Consider the following 22854-nt stretch of genomic DNA (forward strand, 5'->3'; position numbering starts at 1 on the left):
TCATTTTGAACAATCTGTATTAATGACCCATACTCTCATGTACAAGCTATTGATCCCTCATGAGTTTCTTAATCTCCTAACTCTATCGCAACATGAACTATTTCACTATCAATGGCTTACATCTAACGTTGGGTTTACTCACAATACATTGATCGCGAGCTGGAATTCATGCCTGTCGCCTCTAGTCATGCACCATGTCGCCATGCCATACACTTTGCAGTTCGGTCTGGCATTGGGCAGGCTGCCCTGGGATTGAAGATGAACCCGCCACTGGAGTAACGTTGTTCACTCCCTGACCGTCCACGCCGTGGAGCCGTGGAATTTCTCCGCAACAGCAAGTCCTCGATGTCGTAACCGATGCTGAAGGCAATCACCTCGTCGGGAGTAACTTCACCGACCGCTCCGTCTCAGTCCTCACAGCCACTGTGATCGAAGTAATCGTTGGGCCGCCGTTGCACCTTGCACACTGCTGCCGGGATCTTCAATGTCTTGCGCGACGATTATGCACTGTAACAAAAAAAAAAACCCTGTCGTGCGACAAGTTAGTTGCTGCATGCTTCGAACAGCATGTATCCACTCACCCTATTCAGGGGTTTTGCTGTGTGCGTGCGTCGCTCTTCCTCCGTATCGCTCAATCCACATGCAGCTGGGTGCTAGATGCAAAGTAATGTCCTCACTGAGCTTTAGGGCACGAACTGGCTCGTCTGTTGGCATAAAATGTGCGTTTTTATCTTCCTATTGTCTAGCTCTAGGCATAATGTGACTCACCTCCGCAGTCCCTTAGATGTTGCCACCCCTGGGCCGACGAACAAGTGGTTGCATGCCTATGCACCTCGTTTAAGACCTATTATAGCCGCAGTTAGAGCATGGAATCACTGTCATGATTATAGAAAGTGTAACTCACCGTCTATCGATCTATTCCGGCTACTAAGCGATGCCTCGTCAGCTTCGTTTCGCCTATGGTCGACCAATTTCCGGCTGTAATGGTTCTAGAAACAAGAACAATGAGCACCTCTGGTAGCCATCTTTTAAGGCAAATGATTTACCGAGACCAAATGTTCGACACTGACTATTGCAGCTGGTCCAGAAGCGCCAACCAACTACGGGATTTAGTAACAGTCGCTTCTTCCCTTTTTTTTTTGTTCTCGCTTGCAATTCTGACCGCAGTCCACTTGATGAATTACGCGCGGTGAGGCTTCACTGACGAATTTATTCGCGGCTGACTCGATCCAGCGATCTGTGGGGACTGTCGAAGTTAGAGCGAAGTTTGCTTGACCATGCTGATCGTCTCTCCGCTGCTAGTTCGTATTTGTGTGGCCACATGACCTCATTGTAACTCGCGGCCCTCCATCTAACGAGAGAACCTTGAGAGGATCTTGCGCGATCTATGTGTGCGCTGGTTATCTTTGCTCCGATCGATGCCTATCTACCTACACTGGTCGCGATGATGTCGTGATCATCACTAGCGGGATGAGTATTGAGATCCCTCTCGTGTATGTTGCTTGTAGGTGACGGTGGTACGATGGTTTACGCTTTGCATTAATGCTGGTGGCTTATGGGCAGTGGCGTTAAAAGGCATTTGATAGGGGTGCTCAGCTTGCTACTTGCGGAGCATTTATTCTGCTTTGATTTTTGTTCTCACTATCTTAAGGCTAAAGCTGCTTTTGAGTTGGCCATATTACAGAACAAAATTCTAAACGTTACACAACATTACCAATGCGGCAGAGTTTTTCATGAGGCGAAGAATAGTAGCCTCATGAAAAACTCTTCAACTTCCTTCAAGAAGTCGGTCAGAGACGGATCGTATCAGAGACCCTAGAGTCGAGCTCTAGTTCTTGTTTACTTACAGCTAACCTCACAAACACTTTATAATCCTCAAGCCAAATGTACCAGCTGTTTCTGGCAAATTACGATAGTGTACCAACTGTGTTTTGGCAAATTGTCTCTGACTGAGTTCTTAATTCCTTATCTCATGACATTTCTGCTGCCTTGGCAGACATTCAGCTTAATCCTATTCAGTTGTTTTGTTAAACTAGATTGGATTAAACATAAAACATATAACTATATTAATTGGATAGTTTTGGTTGGGTATATCGTGTCGTCTGGCCTAGAGAAAAAGGGCATTTCCTCCCCTAGAATCGTCATGAGCCCATGTAAGGAGTTTTACCGCGCCCCCGGTCACGTTACTTCAAGTGGAGATTTCATGATGACCCTCTAAAGACAACTGATATGGATGGATCTATGTTTCGAGTTTGCTATCTCTGGACTACTCTTTCGAGTTTTGACACCATTCCAGGCTTTTGATTCTTGCTGCCGTTTTACGTGTTTTCGCTGGGGCGCTAATTGTGGCTGATGTTGCCCATAGCCGGTGTGATATGGTCGAAGTTGGGGGGTAGACTTAGTAGTTGTTGTTGGTCACCGAACTCGTCTGCACGATTTGTCCCGATCGGCTAACGGTACTGCCACTTAGTGGGTTTTGCACAGTTGGTTCACAAGATTCTTGTTTACATAGCTTTATGTTTATTGCTCTTGCGGTGACTTGTCGTCGTCGTTGTGTGGAGTTTATTTAAGCACTGGACATGACGTTGCTCCCCTGTGCTAGATAGTGGCCGTCCGTGTCAACCTCAGTGGATCCGGCCTTCTCAAGGCTTCTGCTCCTCCTATCTAGGAGCCGTGCTGCCGTGCTGAAGAGTTCCCTGCAGCCCGTTTCCAGTCTGACAGAGTTCGGGCTCTTTCCCGCCGATGATCGGTGGTCGGCAAGCTGAGACTGCCTTCATAGCTGGATTGGTCGAGGTGGAGAGGTAGTCTATCATAGTTGTTGCTCATCACACCTGACTGTAGTCATTTTCACCGTATGATGACGGATTTTACTGAGCGCAATGCTCGTGGTTAGCAGAGTTCATCTGCTGACATAGCTTGATTATCAATCCGTCTTTATATCCTTCGCGTGGTATTGACCTTTTTTGCCCGTCAGAACATCCTCTAGTTCGTATAGGTTTGCACCTAGCTTTTTTCTTACGACTGCGGGAATAAACTTGGGATTGAGCTTCTGGTTTACGTGGTTCACTTTCGATGAGAGGTCGAAAGTACGTCGCCAAACTACGTCTCCTTCATCGCAGATGACTGTACGCTTTCGTAGATCATACCGTTGCTTGGATTTGTTGTGGTTAACTCTGATGCGATGGGCTATGAATTCCTGAATTCTTCTGATTCCTTCTAATCGACGATTCTGGACCTTGGTTGCTTCTTCTTCGGTGTTCATGTCTTGCAGCTGATACAGATCCGTGTACAACACCAGTTCTCTGCCGAAATTGGCAAAATGAGGGCTCACTCCTGTCACTTCGTGTTTTGCGCTGTTGATTGCTGCTGTAATGGAGGGTAGATTTTCATCCCAGTTTCGATGGTCCTCCTCGATGAGCGATCGTATACACGTAACCAGAACTCTGTTCACTCGCTCGGCATTGTTAACCATTGGGCAATAAAAGGCCGTTTTCATGTGTTTTATGTTGTGGCGAGCTAGCATTGAGCGAAAAGCTAGCGACTGGAATTGTTTCCCATTATCGGATAAGATGATTCGGGGGTAAGAGAATTTTAGGAAAACCTCATTCTCCAGAAACTCTACCATGTTTTTTGCATCTGCAGCACGCATCGCATGGACTACCACATACTTGGTTACCCAATCTACAATGACTAGCATCACCGTGTGTCCTTGTTTTGATCGAGTGAAAGGACCCACAAAATCAATTGAGATTAATTCCCATGGAAGTTTCGCTGGTTTTCCGGCACCCATCTGTGGCATCAAAGACGAGTGTGGTGCCTTGCTGGCTTTGCAAATGTCACAATTTCGCACGTATTGATGGATATCCTCTTGCATTTTCGGCCAGTAGAAGTTGGCCTTGATTTTCTGTAGCGTTTTGTAGATTCCCAGATGAGCCGCCGCTGGTGCATCATGGAAGCGTTGCATGATGATTTTACGCTGTTCTTCTGGTACTGCTTTTCTCCAGTGATGTGTGAGTGCTCCTGTCTCGTCCGTGGAACGACAGTTCTTGTAAAGTTCGTTATTGACTATCCGAAATTCCGGAAAGGAGTCTGGCTTCTTGCTCACCCGTTCTATCATTTCCTTGTACCATGGATCATTCGTATTCAATGTTGTCACATTGACGATCCTTGACAAAGCATCCGGAACTACATTGATTGATCCTTTTCGATACTTGATCTCAAAATCAAATGCGTTTAGTCGAAGCAGCCATCTACTCAACAACGCAGTGGGGTTTTTAAGCGATTTCAGGTAACTTAAAGCTGCGTGGTCACAATAAACTGTGAACTTAACTCCTTCGATATAACCACGAAACTTCTCGATTGCTCTTATTACCGCTAGGCATTCCCTTTCCGTGACCGAGTATTTCCTCTGCGCTGACGATAACTTCTGAGAGAAGTAACAAACCGGATGCTCCTCGCCATCTACTTCCTGGGTGAGTACGGCTCCAATAGCCACATCGCTAGCGTCACATGCAATACTGAATGGTTTCGCATAATCAGGCATGATGAGCACCGGTGCCGAAACTAACATCGATTTTAATTTCATGAACGCCTCCTCCGCTAGACTGGACCAACGGAATTTGGTTTTGGTCTTCGTTAGCTCTGTCAGTGGTGCTGCGATTTCAGCGAAATCTGCAATGAACCGACGGTACCAATTACATAGCCCTATGAATCGTTGTACATCCTTTCTGCTCTTTGGAATCGGAAATTTCACGATACACTCGATTTTGTCGTCATCAACTTGCCATCCTTTTTCGTTCAGCACATATCCTAGATACTTGATCTCTTGTCTGCAGAACTTTGACTTTTCTGTCGAGATCGTAAGGTTCGCAGCTCGAAGTCTGCGCGCAACCTCATTCAACACTCTGATGTGCTCATCAAAAGTCCTTGAGCATATTACGATGTCGTCAAGATAATGAAATACGTATGGTTCCATGTCCGCAAATAGGTGTGTCATGACTCTGGCGAGTGCTTGGCTGGCCGTGCATAATCCAAACGGAACGACCTTAAATTGGAAGTGCCCCCTAGATGGCACGGTAAAAGCAGTTAGTGGTCTCGACGCCGGATGGAGGGGTAGCTGCCAAAACGCATCTTTCAGGTCTATCGTCGAAATGTAAGCACAACCACCAAGGTTTCCAATGATTGCTGAGATTTGTGGAATTGGATAACCCTCGTTGACCATCACGGAGTTCAAATGTCGCGCGTCTAGACAAACGCGGTATTGTCCTGTCTTTTTCTTCACCGCCACCAATGGATTGTTCCATGGCGAGAAAAAAGCCTCTTCGATTACGTCCAGGGAAACCATTCTGTCAATCTCTCTGTTGACCTCCTGCAATACGTATTGTGACATTGGATAATACTTCTGTTTTCGCGGTATCGCGTTCCCAACGTCGATCCGATGTTCGTAAAGATTTGTTCTACCCAATGTTCCATTGCTAGCTTTAGGAAATCGTGCTATGACGTCGTTCAACAATCGTTGCTCTTCTGGTGTGAGATTCTTCATTGGCTCTTCTGCATTCTCTTCATCTTCATCGGTCGTCGTGGCCTGCATGCTACAGCAGATCGGTTTGACTCCAAATTTGTTCCAAAAATCCATGCCAAAAATAACGCAATCTGGAATGGACGGAACTAATAAGGTTTGTAGAGTTTCGTACCTTTTATTGTAGACTATTGGGAGTTTAACGTAGTTAGAGATTACGTGTCGCGTGCCGTCAGCTGTTTTGATACCTCCTTTCACCTTTTCCTTGCGTAATCCTAATTCTTCAACCATCTTTGTGTGGTTTCCACCCAGTAGGGAGCAGTTGGCCCCGCTGTCTAATAATGCAGTCAGCTCACGCCCCAAGATACTAACGATAGCATGTGGTCTGTTGTCCTGTCCGGGGTTGATAATGATAGTATCGAGGTGTTGTACTTCTTGCTCTTCTGAGGGTTCTGTTGATTGGAGCGAAGAATCTGGACCCTCTAATGCTGGTTCTCCGCCTGCTGGTTTCCCGCATCTGTACGGCAGGTGAAGCAGCTTCTAAGAGAGTAGCCTTTCCTCCCACATCGGTAACAAAACAGGACGGCTTGTGGCTTTGGGCAATCCATAAAGCGATGTCCTTCTTCGTCACAGTTCCAACATGTCATGACCGAACGACTACTGTTTTCTCCTGTTTGCTGAGCACCACTGCGGGCTGGATAACACTGATCCGGCATTGGCCGCTGTTGCCAGGGTTGCTGTTGCTGATGCTGCCACGATTGCTGTTGCTCCCACGATTGCTGTATTGGCGCTGGTCTAGCTGATTGTTGTTGCGACAATTGAGGATACTGTGAGGAGTGATTTAGCTGGGATTGCCCTTCCTGAAACTTAAAAGCGAACGCGCAGACCGACTAAAGACTCGACGACCGAAGGACTCAGAGAGAAAAAATGAAACACTTGTTGTTTGTAGGAAACGCACTTTAGAATGAATTTATTGAAAGCAACCTTTTGACGTTTTAATGCAGGGCCGCCTCTTTGCGGATACAGTTCATGGTTTATCTCTGTTGTGTGTAGTGTTGATCAAGGGGTATACGATTGCACTCTAACACCCCCCGTCAAGCTGATAGCCCGAGCAATTCACGTAGCTTAACAAACTGAAGTCTGCCCAGTCCCTTAGTCATCATATCAGCAATTTGATTGCCCGTTGGCACGTACACTAAACGAAACACTCCCTTTTGGATTTCGTCCCTTACAAAATGGTATCTCACATCTACATGTTTCAGTCTCTTCATCATCTTGTCATCTTCAGCCACTCGAATACAAGCTTGATTGTCTTCATATATTACGGTAGGTTCATCGATCTTAACACTCAAATCCATTAATAGACGACGTAGCCAAATAGCTTCTGTAACTGCAACACTGAGCGCCATATACTCAGCTTCAGCTGAAGAGAGCGCTACCGATGGCTGTTTCCGCGTGGTCCAGGATACTGTCGACGAATAGACCGTGAAAACGAAACCGGAGACTGATTTCCTATCCGTTATGTTTCCTGCCCAATCTGAGTCAACATATCCGTTCATAACATCATCCTCCTTTTGCCGACAAAACACTAGCTTCATATCCAACGTGCCCCGTATGTAACGCAAGACACGCTTAAGATGACTCCAATGTAAATCTGTGGCGCAGCTCTGATAACCGCTGAAATAATTCACGGCAGCGCTTATGTCAGGACGCGATGTCACAGTGACATACATAAGGCAGCCGACGAGTTCTCGATACGGATGAGTAGTGTACTCCGACGGATCAGAAGACGTGTCCAGTTTTAGTCCAGCTTCCATTGGAGTATGAGCCGCTTTGCATTCTCCCATACCAAAACGATTCAATAGGCTCAGCAAATACTGTTTCTGGTGGATCTGTAGAACACCCTTCTCTCTATCACGCTCGATTGCCAAACCAAGAAACATTTTCACTTCGCACAAGTCGGTCATTTCAAACTCTAAGCTCAACTTCTTCTTCAAAGCGGTAATAACGGTTAGAGAACGGCTGGCTATTATGATGTCGTCGACATAAATAATCAGAAACACCGCTTCTCCATCATCACATGCGATGTAGAGGCAGCTATCCGCTTCACTTTGCCCAAACCCGAGGTTCACTATGAAATCATGGAATCGCCTGTTCCATTCACGTGAGGCTTGTTTGAGGCCATATAGCGATTTCTGCAGTTTAGCCACCAAATCTCCTGCGCCAAACTCACTTGGAAGTCGCATGTAGATATCCTGTTTCAACGTTCCATTTAGAAAAGCGGTTTTGACGTCGAGTTGGTGCAGGTGCATGCCCTCGAAGTTCGCAACAGCTAATACGGCACGCAGGGTAGTTAGCTTTGCTACCGGAGAGTACGTGTCCTCGTAGTCGAAGCCTCTCCGCTGAGTAAATCCTCTGGCTACGAGCCGTGCTTTGTAGCGGTCGATGGCACCAACTTCGTTGCGCTTGATTTTAAAAACCCATTTGCTGTCGATCACGGTCCGCCCAGTCGGCAACGATGTAAGTACCCAGGTCTTGTTCTTTTCCAATGAATCGATCTCTTCCGCTATCGCCTGTTTCCAGCATTGCCAGTCACTTCGCTTCTTGAGTTCCGCCACGGTGTTTGGCAAATCCTCAACGAAGTTCTCTGCGCTCATCGCCAAGCCACATGACATCTCATAATTCTCAAACCACACTGGTTCTTTCCTAGATCGTCCACTTCTCCGAACCACTGCTTCTTCCACTTCGTTTTCTGGAGCACCTGGAGCATCTTCCGGAACCTCCTCTTCTTGTACTTCGGCAACTTGCTTCTTACAGGACAACTCAATCTGCTTCGTTGATACTTCGGGAACCGTCAGCTTTGAACCGAACAACGAACTCTCATCGAACACGATATCTCTTGCCACGACAACCTTACCTTTCTCCGCATCCCACAAACGATAGCCGTTAACTGTATATCCCACCATGTACAGCTTCCTTCCTTTGGGATCAAGTTTGGTTCTCAACTCCTTTGGAATGTGGGTGTACGCGGCGCAACCGAAAGTACGCAGTTTGCTGACATCCGGCTTTCGCCCCACCCACAGCTCGTATGGTGTTTTGTTGACATCAACAGCTGCAGTCGGACATCGATTCGTAACGTATGTGGCCGTGTACACAGCTTCGCCCCACATTTCCTTACCGAAACCGCTGTCCGCTAGAATGGCTCTGGCACGTTCCATCAGTGTTCTGTTCATCCTCTCAGACACGCCATTCTGTTGTGGCGTGTAAGGGATGGTAGTTTCCAACGCTATTCCTTTGCTCCGACAAAAACGACGCATTTCACCACCGACGTACTCTCCTCCATTGTCGGTCCGAAGCCGGGAGATTCTCGATCCGAAGCGAGCGGTTACAAGAGCTTCATATTCGCGAAAACAATGAACTACTTCGTCCTTGGACGCCATGAGATAGATTATCGTGAAGTGGGAATAGTCATCAATGAAAGAGACGTAAAACCTTTTCCCATCCCATGTGTGCGGGGTCATTGGGCCACAGACGTCGCTATGAACAAGCTCCAAGGTTCGCGTCGATCGCCTCTCTTCGGTGGGTTCAAATGGTAATCTAACAATCTTACCTGATAAGCACGGCTCACACACGACGGTATCATCGTCGAACTCCGTAAGATTGAAGCCTTCCACCATTTTATGCCGGACGAGCTGCTTGAGACCATCGTTACCAACATGTCCAAAACGCTGATGCCACTGCAACGCATTCCGCGACACTTTCCCGGAAACTAAGGCACATCCCATTTCACTTTCTTTGCAGTACACATCCAGCTCGTATAGTTTGTCCTTGAGCCAACCTACTGCCCAAGTTACACCATCCTTCGACACTTCTGCTTTTTCCTTATCAAAACTCACTTTGAATCCCAGTCGTGTGATTCGTTTAACGGAAAACAGGTTGCAGCTTAAGCCAGGCAAATATAACACGTCTTTGGCTTCACACTTCGTGGTTTTCCCGTTGACACGCACGTAAATCATAACATGGCCACTGTATTCGACTACAAGTTTCTGTCCATTTGCCACCAAAATCTCGATCGGATTCACTAAACGACGCATGGACACGAAGAACCGAGAGTCATTGACCATATGGTCTGTCGCGCCCGAGTCGAGATACCAACCAATCTTCACAAAATCTTCCATATCGGTTGCCACGAAAGCCACTTCTGGTTTTTCTTCTCGCACACCAATGTTTGCTTTCTGCGTACTGCCCGCATCGTTTTTCGGTTTCTTCTCATTCACTTTTTCTTTCACCGGCACGCGGCATTCGGCCTTTTTTGTGGCCCACTTTTCCACACCGATAACACTTCATCTTCATCTTATGCTTGCTCGCCATCGCCACACCATCACTGCCGCCCTCTTGAGCAGCTGAGTCGAAATTTCGACGCTTCATGTCCACATCCATTAGGCGCTTTTTGACGAAATCCATTTCAACGCCCCCCGGGAGTGTTTCAATTGCCGTAACGACGGAATCGAAAGACGACGGCAACGTCAGCAATAAGTGACAGATTGCGTCCGAGTCATCCACGTTGGCACCGCTCCCTTTGAGCTCCCGAATCAGTCGATCAAAGCGCATCAAATGTTCCGACATCGTCGAACCGGTTCCTTCGGTGTACTTGAGCGTAAGCAACTGTTTTCGGATGTACAGCTGACCTGCAACACCACGCTTTTCGAAGATGTTCCTCAGTGTGTTCCAAATCACTTTCGGCGTTTTACAATCTTTAATCAATTCCAATTGGCTGTCTGCCACCGCCTGCACGATGAGTGATTTGCACTTTTTCTCCTGCGATTTTCTCTCCAACACTTTCTTCTTCTTCTCTGCCTTCACTTGTGCCGCATCATCATCCTCCTCTTGCAACTCTTCAATTTCTTCCACCTCGCGTTCGAGGCAATCCAACAAATCGAAGGTATCAAGAACCGTTTCCATCCGGAAGCGCCAATTATGGAATCCGGAACCATCAAACGGTGTGATTTTCGCCTTTTCTTCCATGTCTGGGGCCATAACCTAAAAGCGAACGCGCAGACCGACTAAAGACTCGACGACCGAAGGACTCAGAGAGAAAAAATGAAACACTTGTTGTTTGTAGGAAACGCACTTTAGAATGAATTTATTGAAAGCAACCTTTTGACGTTTTAATGCAGGGCCGCCTCTTTGCGGATACAGTTCATGGTTTATCTCTGTTGTGTGTAGTGTTGATCAAGGGGTATACGATTGCACTCTAACAAAACTGCCCTGTTTGCAATCGTTGTTGTTGATGTGCCAATTGCGCACGGAGAGGTGCACGCGTTAATGCTGATTGTTGCGACGTAGTACGAGCAATTTGGTCGTGTATTGGACCACCTGGTGGCCTAGAAATTTTCCTGTCAAACTGACCCTTTAAGGCATTCACCTGCTGCAGCAGTTGATCCATCTTGATATGCCATTCCACTTCTTCGTCGTTTGTTGCTGCTTCGGTTTCTGGAAGAGCCGTGAAGTGATGTGTGTGCTGATAATCACCTTTGTCGGTCGATTCAACTGCATTGATCCTCGGATATCTCAGATGCTGTGGTTGATTGAATGGTTTTGTTGAACTCACTGGAGTGGCGAAGTTTGGTTCCAGTAGGGCATTGTGCGGCAGCGGAATTCGTCGTTGGCGGTTCAGCAGCATCCTGGTTTCGTCGTAGCTCGTACACACCTCGACCATTTCCCGCAAATCTGCCGGACGTGCAGCCGTAACTATCGCAGCGTAATCTGCATTCATATTTTTCTTAACGATGAAAAACTTTTCCTCTTCCGTCATTGGAGGTGATATGAAGCGGAAGAGCGCTGCAATATCGCGGTAGTACTTGGCGAATGTCTCACTCTGCCCCTGGAAACGGAAGCTGGCCTCTAATCGTAGTATCTGAGCGTATCCACTGGGTAGGAACTCTCGCCTGATTTCTTGCTTGAAGGCATGCCATGAAAATAGCAATCGTTGAGACATTGCACGGGCATACCAATCCAATGCATCGTCCTGCAGGAGGTGCTTGATAGAAGAAAGTAACGTATCGTCACTCATCCCTTCCGATTTGGCGAAAGTTTCCACTCGGTCCAAGAAAACGTTTAGCGAAGTGGTATCCTTTTCTCCTCTAAATTTGAAGGGCCAGTTGTGAACTGCCTTCATCATTCGACGATCCTCTGATCGTTCTGTTGATGGTGCTCCAGTGTAACGATCTCGGCGCGCTAAACGTTCCACCAAATCTGCATAAAGACTTGCATTGTTGACGATGATGTTTCTGAAGGTTATATCATCGTTGTTGTTTCCGCCATTCCTGCTGTCTAGTGATGTGGGTATGTGATTTGCTCTTCCTCTTCCGCCGGTGTTAGATCGCAGCTGTTGCTGATTTCTTATTGAGATCCCTCTTCCACGACCAGCTACTAGCGGAGAACTCGTTGCTGACATCTGCGGATCGTGATCATGTCCGATGCAGCTGTCTTGAAGACCCTGATTGCTGATGTCCCCGCCTGCTCCGTTCACTCGCTGTGGAGCTCCTTCTGTTGATCTTCTGCTGGCATTGTTCATCGGATGTTGTTCGGACTGCCACATGCTCTGCCTTTCGATGACCTCTGCATGTGAAGTGGCTGAGGATAATAGGTTGCTAGTCTGTAGCTGTTGATTATTGCTACTAGCTCCTAATAAAGCGTATGCTTCACTGGTGTCTTCTTCGAATGTCTGGTTTCGTTTTTTGCTGCCTTGCTCTCCATTTGACCCGCTTGATGGATTGATGTTTGTCACTGCACTATCACTTCTATCACTGCGCTTTCCGATTTGCGCCAATGCGTTCTCCACCTCGTTCTTTAACACTTTGACAAGAGAACATAAAGTTTGCTTTGTACTAGCGAATGGCGGGAGAGGTTGAATGCTTTCCAACCTGTGTTCATAATGCAGAAGACGAGATCGTAATTGAGTGATGGCGAAGGGATCTTTTATTTGGATCGCTTCATCGATCAACGTCTTGAGTTCCGAAATTCTAACTTGACAAGTTTCAATGTTTGAGATCGAAGGCATTACGTGCTCTGAGCTTCGATACACATTATCCTGATTTCCTTCATCCTGAGTCATTAGCTCTCTGAGCTTAAGAACCTTGTTCCTATGCGTTGAAGGTCCGAGGTTTACTACGAATCGAAGAGCTAATTCATAGTCTATTTCCTCGTTGCTTAGGTGTGTTAAGTCCATATTGACGAACTTGCAATAATATAAATCCAAACCAACCAGATAAGCTCAATAATGTGTGAGCCTGACTATCCAAATTCGAAAGCCGCATAAATAAGTGGTAATGCTATTTGTGTGTGGGGATTTTAGTTGGGCGCCAGTGTTACGAGTTTCCCGATAGCTCCAAAAGGGACAAAATTGAAACGCAATACTGAGGCTTGTGCACCAACAAAACAGAAAACAACTAAATCATTTTGAACAATCTGTATTAATGACCCATACTCTCATGTACAAGCTATTGATCCCTCATGAGTTTCTTAATCTCCTAACTCTATCGCAACATGAACTATTTCACTATCAATGGCTTACATCTAACGTTGGGTTTACTCACAATACATTGATCGCGAGCTGGAATTCATGCCTGTCGCCTCTAGTCATGCACCATGTCGCCATGCCATACACTTTGCAGTTCGGTCTGGCATTGGGCAGGCTGCCCTGGGATTGAAGATGAACCCGCCACTGGAGTAACGTTGTTCACTCCCTGACCGTCCACGCCGTGGAGCCGTGGAATTTCTCCGCAACAGCAAGTCCTCGATGTCGTAACCGATGCTGAAGGCAATCACCTCGTCGGGAGTAACTTCACCGACCGCTCCGTCTCAGTCCTCACAGCCACTGTGATCGAAGTAATCGTTGGGCCGCCGTTGCACCTTGCACACTGCTGCCGGGATCTTCAATGTCTTGCGCGACGATTATGCACTGTAACAAAAAAAAACCCTGTCGTGCGACAAGTTAGTTGCTGCATGCTTCGAACAGCATGTATCCACTCACCCTATTCAGGGGTTTTGCTGTGTGCGTGCGTCGCTCTTCCTCCGTATCGCTCAATCCACATGCAGCTGGGTGCTAGATGCAAAGTAATGTCCTCACTGAGCTTTAGGGCACGAACTGGCTCGTCTGTTGGCATAAAATGTGCGTTTTTATCTTCCTATTGTCTAGCTCTAGGCATAATGTGACTCACCTCCGCAGTCCCTTAGATGTTGCCACCCCTGGGCCGACGAACAAGTGGTTGCATGCCTATGCACCTCGTTTAAGACCTATTATAGCCGCAGTTAGAGCATGGAATCACTGTCATGATTATAGAAAGTGTAACTCACCGTCTATCGATCTATTCCGGCTACTAAGCGATGCCTCGTCAGCTTCGTTTCGCCTATGGTCGACCAATTTCCGGCTGTAATGGTTCTAGAAACAAGAACAATGAGCACCTCTGGTAGCCATCTTTTAAGGCAAATGATTTACCGAGACCAAATGTTCGACACTGACTATTGCAGCTGGTCCAGAAGCGCCAACCAACTACGGGATTTAGTAACAGTCGCTTCTTCCCTTTTTTTTTGTTCTCGCTTGCAATTCTGACCGCAGTCCACTTGATGAATTACGCGCGGTGAGGCTTCACTGACGAATTTATTCGCGGCTGACTCGATCCAGCGATCTGTGGGGACTGTCGAAGTTAGAGCGAAGTTTGCTTGACCATGCTGATCGTCTCTCCGCTGCTAGTTCGTATTTGTGTGGCCACATGACCTCATTGTAACTCGCGGCCCTCCATCTAACGAGAGAACCTTGAGAGGATCTTGCGCGATCTATGTGTGCGCTGGTTATCTTTGCTCCGATCGATGCCTATCTACCTACACTGGTCGCGATGATGTCGTGATCATCACTAGCGGGATGAGTATTGAGATCCCTCTCGTGTATGTTGCTTGTAGGTGACGGTGGTACGATGGTTTACGCTTTGCATTAATGCTGGTGGCTTATGGGCAGTGGCGTTAAAAGGCATTTGATAGGGGTGCTCAGCTTGCTACTTGCGGAGCATTTATTCTGCTTTGATTTTTGTTCTCACTATCTTAAGGCTAAAGCTGCTTTTGAGTTGGCCATATTACAGAACAAAATTCTAAACGTTACAGAGTTTACTACATTATCGGTAGTAAACGCTATATGTGGAACACGAGTGGAACATGTTTGTGTCATTTCTCTTTCTACACCTTTCGAACATACTACCGTTTTGTCTCAAATTCCGAACAGACTCATATTCCGAATACTCGGTTTTTGTATGACGATTTGGTTGAAATGTTTCGCTGAAATATGTCACCAGATAACAAGGAAATGGCAGTCAACTGCAATTAAATTTTATCGTTTCCAATGTAATTTTTACCGAGAGAGTAGTGATGACTCTCGAGTTTGAGACCAGTAGAACAAGCTCAGAATAATTTATTTGCAAAATTGTTCATTTGATTCGGATTTATTCGTGCTGTTCGGAATTTGAATCAAGGTGTTCGGAATATGAGACAGAATAAACACAGTGTTCGGCATTTGAATCAAAATGTTGTTCCATACATTCACGTGAAAACAATACTAAAACTAATTAAATCAACATTATTATTGGTACAGCCAACAGCTAACAGTTAGACTTTGCGAAGAAATTAGAATTTACACGAATATCAGCCAATGTATGCCAATCAGATGCATTTCATGTCACCGTTGGCCTTAAGTGTTCGGAATATGAGTCAAAACGGTACAAACAACGCGTTGCTATGAATAAAGGTAGCATTTACTACAAAGCTACTGGTAGTTAGCTTCAGAGTATGCTGCTCATGCTTTGCGATTGTAGAAATGAATGGAATAATTAAAATTTGATATAAAATATCATGGGAATACGATGTCAGCTTTGTTATTTCGAAAGGTATTTTGAGATTTCCGTAGGGTCAATGTACCAATAGCCGCATAGCTAAGAACAAATATTCGTATAAAATCGAAACATAACTCTAGCGTCATTCACACTTAATTTATTTCGCCGAAGCCGGTCAAAATAATCGCCGAGAACCCAACAGCTGAGATTCCGGAAAAAATGTCGGTAATAGTTCAAAGTGCCGATTGTGCCGTAAAATGTAAAATCAACCCAACTGTCAAAATTTTACGAAGAGATCGGTAATCCATTGCCGAAAATCTCGGCACACCATTACCGGAATTCGGCAAAGGATTTTTTTTTGTGGAATGAAAAATAAGAAGAATAAATACACATACATTTTAATGGGAAAGCAAATTTATTATCTATTGAAAAGATATCACTCCTATACAAATGCATGAAGTACAACACTGTGAACATCTTACTTTTTGCTCAATCCGGAATATATCGTCCTTTTCCATGTGAAGTGGATTTTACCCGCCGCCATTTCAGCCGTACCTCAATGGAAAAAAACAGCAATTTCCTCACTGAGGCAAAAATCTCGCATGATTTTCATAAGATCGCACTAATGAACGAGTTTTTTATTATTTTTTTGTTGGTTCATAAGACACTTGCGTATTTCATTCGACGAGATTGAGATTCATAAGACAAGTGTAATTTTTTCATAACAATCAATTGTCAATGTCATAAGAACGCTTATGAACCCCATTGCTCATCATTGTGAAGAACCACGTGAGGCAAATTTTCTCGGTACAGCCATTTCACTATCAGAAATTCAATATGGCTTCCGAAATGGACGTGTTTGCTGATTTGTCGCTGGCTGACTCCGTTTCTAATGCATCAAAGGGTAAATATTTTCTATTTATCATCAATTCCGCTGTAACTAACACTTTCTTTCGATCAGATTAAGGATTTGGATCCAAAGAATAAGATTTTTGAATGAAAATTCAAAACAATTTGTATGACGCGTAAGAAATCACAAACCCCCCCTCATCCATTAATCCGTCCCTAACGTAAACCTGCACCAATTCAGGCGTTCTTCACAACTTTTCTCAATAATGTTTCGCTGCTATAATATACTTCTTCGCGTTCAAAATAGGATAGCCAACTAGAGAAAATCGAATTTTCATTCATTTTGTCGTATCACAAATCGATTCTAATGCTTACAGTAAAGTGCTTTAATCGAATTGCGATACGACAAAATGGATGAAAATTTGATTTTCCCAAGTTGGTTACCCTATTTTTCAACGCGGATTAGTATTATTCATTCATTGAAATTTATAATCTAAAGTTCAAATTACACAAGACAGTCTTATGGAACCAAGAATGGATCAGAACGTAATTCATAAGACTATCTATGGATTTTGTTATCAAGTCAATGCTGGTTCATAAGATCATCTTACGAAATTCCTTCGAGGTGTATTATGGAAACAACATCTGCCGAAAACCATACGATGGTCTTATGAATTTCAAAGATTTTTCTTGTGTCGTAATTCCATAAGCAAATCTTATGACAGTCTTACGTTTGCTTTCCTCAGTGCTGAAAATACATGTTGGTTTCTGCAGTTTTGTGTTTTCGATGTTGACAGATGCGCTTTGCCGAAACTCAGTGAAACTGTTTGTTTGACGCATAACCAAAATCGCACTTAACGATCAACGCTCCGTCATCGTAATCATCGTCATCATCAAAATTTCAAAAGCAGTTTTTCTGTTCAAAACTAAAAATTATTCGATGAAAATGTGTTCACTGTGTTTCAGTTGGAGAATAGAATACAGTGAACACATTTTCCTGTAAATTTTCTTGGTTTTGAAGGAAAAAACTGCTTTTGAAAGTTCCGAAATCAATGACGGATCCTGCCCCCTTAAACAGACTGTGAGTGTTCGGTAAACAAAACTACCGAAACTGATCGGTAAATCTTCAAATTACCGACGTTTCAGTAAACGATCACATTTTGACAGCGCGCCGTAATTGAAATTACAGACTTTCGGTGAATCATGGTATATCCGCCAACTTTTTTACCGACGGGTCTGTGAATCTTAAATGTTACCGAAAACTGTAAAATATTGAACTGAAATTTCGGTAATCAATCTCATGGATTACCGACATCGGTAGTTGGCTAGTTGACAACATATAAAACCCTCATGGATATTTTTCCTATTGTCGTGGGGTTGTTATTAGTGTTTGTTCGTTATTATTCTACTAATTGCACATATTATGGCGATGAGTCACTCTAGTTTATACATGCTTCAGATAATAACAATCATACGAATCCACAGTCCAGATATCATCGACGGCGGTTTTTGTGCGCTTCTGGATCTTTTCGATTGCGCTGAAGCCGGCATCGCGTCAAGTCAAAATCATCGACTGCGTTCCTCTCCTCGCTTTGGTGGATCCTGCGAATTATTATTTCTTTTTCTACGCAGCAGGTTGAATACATTGAATGTATCATTTGTTTGCCAGATTACCGTTCTTCGGTAAACGATTACCGAAGCGTCAGTGATTTTTGACAGCTGAGCAGCAATATCCGAATCACCGAACGATCTGTAATCTTTTCGTTTACCGAACGCATTACCGAACGTTCAGCTGTTGAGATTTCGGTAAACGGATTACCGATTTCGGTGATTTGGGTTGAGTGTGATAGATTACCGAATCTCAGTTATTCACCTAAATAACCGATTTTCGTCAATTTCCATCTGTCAATATCGTTCATCTGTCAAAATCTAACGAGATTTCAGTAAAAATATGTTTCACCGACTGATCTCGTCATTCAGTTGTAGTAGCACTAGCATCACGGCGTTGGCAAAATACTAATCAAAACCGTAGTTTTGCAAAGCTTTTATATTTTTCCTTCAAAGTGTGGATCAAAAGCTTTCGTTTGATGTAAAAAAAGTTCGTAATTCATTAATTATTTCGTATAATAAAAAATAATTTCTCTCGGTAGTGCTACTATAGGAACAATAGGTTTACTATAGGCGCAAGGGAGCTCAAATTTTAAGCAAAACTAATTATTTCGATCATTTATTGAACAAAATCAAGCTGTGTATCGATGGTACTTAGATAAATAGCTCCGGACCTTTATGCCAAAAAATATTTTGAAAATATTTATAGCAAAACGGCCGTAAAAAGCCACTAGTGCGACTATAGGAGACTGTCCACTAAGGGAACACTGACCCTAGATATTTTGATATTTCGAAAAGAATTTTGAGATTCCGATAAAGAATTTTGAATTTATTTGAGAGATCTGGTATTCTTTCTGACGTTAAGTCCCAACTGGGACTTGAATGACATTTCAATGTTTTGAGCAATGTCGACTCAATCAGATTCAACTTGAATTTGACAAGTAGAGTGTAGATCAAGATGGGCTTGCCGTTGTACCGTGCTGCCGTTCACATTGTGTTTGGGGCTTAATTCTCAGCTTAGTGTTTTTATGAGTACTTTCACAGTTTTTAACTGAGAGCTTTCAATGTCAATTGACCATTTTGCATGTGAATATCGTGTAGCAGATACGAAGATATACATTACGATAATTATGTTCAATCTGGCATTATGATAATTATGATGTTTCTTAGGAATTCTCGGATGTCGAATGAATTTCAGCTAATTATAAAGTAATTCTTAATTTTATGTAAGAATTCTGACATTCCAGATTCTCTGATTTCCTTTGGAATTCTAGAATACCTATAGTAATTCTGGGTTTACGATAGGCATTCTTGATTTGATATAACAACTCTGGGATTCTGTAAGCCATTCTGGGATTCTTTTGGGAATATTGTAAATCCGGTATTTGATCTGGCTATTAATCTTTTGAAATTATTCGGGTATCTTTAAGACTACCGATTCTTTCTGCAAGAATCTCTGAGATTTCAGTGAGATTCCTGCAAACTCTGGTCTGAATCTTTGGAATTCTTGTAAACTTTAGATCCCTTTGATTTCCAGTTCCGTTGGGATTTCAGAGGAAATCTTCAATTATAGTATAATCCTTTGAGTGGGATACTACCAGGAAACCTACTGTAATAACGAGAATACCACAGAAATACTAAGAATTCCATATCCATCCTTGGAGTTCAACATGCGTTTTTTTAATTCACAAAGGAAGCTCAACATTCTACCGCTATTTCATCAAATTTTCAGTACTGGAATCTTGAAAATGTTAGGAACCCTATAATGTCACATTTGCTGTAATCTCAAGATTCCTTCATAGGATACAGATTTCCAGCTGAAATTCCAAAATTCTCAGAAAAATCCTTATTGTCGAATCATTACCAAATTCACATGCACATAAAGGGAATGGTTATCGCAAATTTACACTTCAAATCGTGTAAAATTACATAACCTACTTGAATTTTTGTTCATGATCGATTACGCGATGCATAGCGGGAATGTAGTAATATTCATATTTTCACGTGATTTGTCGTGTGAATAAGCGACAAATTTGGCATATATGCATGATTTCATTGATTTTAACCTTTCAGTCGTCGCGCGGTTTGCCGCCGTCAGAACCACCACGCTGATGTTGTGTACGTTAAGCGAGGTTTTTTCACCACTGTTGTACAAAATACAACAGTGGCACTCTGAATGGAATTTTCTTAACGTGTAGCATCACTCTGCATTCCGAATAGAATTTTCTTAGCGTGCAGCATCAGTCATCGCTCATTTGAAAGTAGTATTATGTATCCGGTAGAAATCAAGACCAACATTTATTTATAATTATTGTTTTCTCGGACCCTGTGCGTCGCAGCTAATATGTGAATAGTGCGCTGTGTTCATAAAAATCGTAAGAATGCAGCGCCACACTAAAAAACTGATTTCAAAATCGCGCGAGTTGAGGCGCGTCGCGAGTCTCACTGGCGCGATCCGGTTGGGTGGCGGTGCGACAATATACTTAAGAAAATAGCTTCCTTCAATTAATGTGAATTTGCACATACATTGCTCAAATTACCAAAATCATTGATTTTATTTGTGTCTATATATATAGCATTTGAAACATATTCAAAGTATGTGCAAGTTATACGTTCTTCTGAAGCACATTGTGCAAAAAATATGGCGTCCGTGTGAAGGTTTCGCAGTAGTGACCTTGCGAAGCTGTATTTATTCACTATATTTTGGCTGCATCGGAAGGTATATTTGCTAAAATTCAATACTTTGATATTGTTTTAACTTATGTTTACTTCTATGCAGATGGAGACATCGAATTTCATTAGATAGATGTAACAGCAAAAAATGATTACAAACTGATGAACTCTCTGCCCACAGAGATTGCGTAGAAGACCAATACGAGTTGCCCCAAAAAAGATGGTAATTTTTGGTTTGTCTTATTCTGCTGCTCATTCTATTTCATTGTTTCATTATTCATATTGAAACTGTTCTAATGGGTCTATCAGACTATATAATAAACTGTATTTATATTCACTCATTTGTTTTCGTTCATTATTGGATTTAACCAGAAAAATCTAAAAACGTTCATTGAAATTATTTGTTCGGTCAATATACTCCATTGGAGTCGCCCATATAAAGTATGTGTCTGGATTATGGATTGGATATGAAATAATCATGCTTTCAATGGAAATTAAGATTGGCGACAATCCATTGATTATGCACATACTTTCCATATGCAAACCCCAATTGCAAAAATCCATATGGTTTGGTACATGAATCAATTGAGGACATTATCTTAAGTGTAAGTACTACATGCTCGAAAGGTTTTTTATTCATACCAAAAGTGTAGTAGGGTCAGTGTTCCCTTAATGGACAGTCCCCTATAGTCGCACTAGTAGCTTTCTATGGCCGTTTTGCTATGAATCTTTTCAAAATATTTTTCGACATGAAGGTCAGGAGCTATTTATCTAAGTACTATTGATAAACAGCTTGATTTTGTTCAAAAAATGATCGAAATAATTAGTTTTGCTTAAAATTTGAGCTCCCTTGCGCCTATAGTTAACCTATTGTTCCTATAGTAGCACTACTGAGAGAAACTATTTTTTATTATACGAAATAATTAATGAATTAAGTACTTTTTTACATCAAACGAAAGCTTTTGATCCACACTTTGAATGAAAAATATAAAAGCTTTGTAAAAATACGGTTTTGATTAGTATTTTGCTCACGCCGTGATGCTAGTGCTACTATAGGAACAGAAATTAGAAATAGTGCTACTATAGGCACATGTGGCACAAGCGATAATAAATGCAAACATATGAATTTTCGCAGTTTTCATATTTTTCCCACAAAACCAAGATAAAAAGCTTTCAGATGATGTAAAAATAAAGATGCCAGCGTTCTTTTTCGATTTTATACGAATATTTGTTCTTAGCTATGCGGCTATTGGTACATCGACCCTAAACTTTATGGATTTTGTTCTCGAGTAGATGCTACATGTAGCGAAGTTCGACGCTTTTTATTCATACCGCCCAAGTCCTTGTTAGGAAAAAACTTGGAATTTCAGAATCTCGCTAAGGATCTCGCCAGAAATTCTCCTACAAAAAATCTACCGAAGTTTTTGGAAGAAATCTGACAAAGATCTTATCACAGACAAACAGATGTAACACTCTAATTATTTTAATGGCACTGCAGAATAGCGCTCAATTCTAATAGTGTGAATATGTAATATTTTAAGATACTGATATTCACCACTGATTGACGCAATTCGTTGTGTGGCGGCGCTAGTGATAGCAAGGAGTTTCTGTTTGAATATTTACACAGGTTTTCAAAATTTCAACGTAAACATTTGTTATCTGTGTTAATGCTAAGCATTTTACGGGGAACTGAGCTATTCGGGAAAACTGCGTATTCGGGGAAACTACATTCGGGGAAAAGTAGCACAACAGTCACAAGGACTTCCAATTTCGTAAAAATCTGAATGTCCCTCTTTTTTAAAACAAGTAATTCAAAATGTCCTCCTTTCCAAAATTTTTATCTGGTACGCCTACGTGGTCATGGTTTTTATAAACATTATCTCCACTGAAACTACAAATTGCTTTTTCAGAACATCTTCAATGATGACAGCAATTGTACAAACTCTCTCATGCGATAGTTTTTTGATCTTTAACACTTCAGTCGTTGCGCTGTTGTATTTAGTACAACAGTGCTGAAAAAACCTCGCTTATTGTACACAGCTTCAGCGTGGTGGTTCTGAGGGTGACGAACCGCGCGACGACTGAAGGGTTAAGCATCCAATCCAAATGGCTCCTTGCGATGTAATGTTGTAATATTTCAAGACGATGGCAAACATTTGTATGTTCCCATGATCTCTTTCATTCTGAAGTGATAGAATAATAGACTTTGGAATTTTGAACTATCTTTAACATTCGAAGGTTTTCGGCAAGTAGGAAAAGCAGGACAAAACATGTTATATGGAAAATAAACCAGGACACCTCAAAAGAATTTCAAAATCAGAATAT

At 43.0% G+C, this 22854-nt stretch overlaps 2 long non-coding RNA genes across 2 annotated transcripts; both read right to left on the bottom strand.

Moving 5' to 3' along the window:
* LOC5578860 lies at window positions 1-1744 on the bottom strand. The gene is made up of 5 exons (XR_002500920.1): window positions 1047-1744; window positions 905-989; window positions 769-844; window positions 582-704; window positions 1-527 (listed from the first exon to the last, which is right to left on the bottom strand). It is a non-coding gene; the product is annotated as an uncharacterized LOC5578860 (long non-coding RNA).
* Window positions 1745-12974: 11230 nt separating this feature from the next.
* Window positions 12975-14669, bottom strand: LOC110677054. Its single transcript, XR_002500921.1, has 5 exons — window positions 14019-14669; window positions 13877-13961; window positions 13741-13816; window positions 13554-13676; window positions 12975-13499 (listed from the first exon to the last, which is right to left on the bottom strand). It is a non-coding gene; the product is annotated as an uncharacterized LOC110677054 (long non-coding RNA).
* Window positions 14670-22854: the final 8185 nt, after the last annotated feature.

Source organism: Aedes aegypti, chromosome 2 (assembly GCF_002204515.2).
Source record: "Aedes aegypti strain LVP_AGWG chromosome 2, AaegL5.0 Primary Assembly, whole genome shotgun sequence".
Lineage (NCBI taxonomy): Eukaryota > Metazoa > Arthropoda > Insecta > Diptera > Culicidae > Aedes > Aedes aegypti.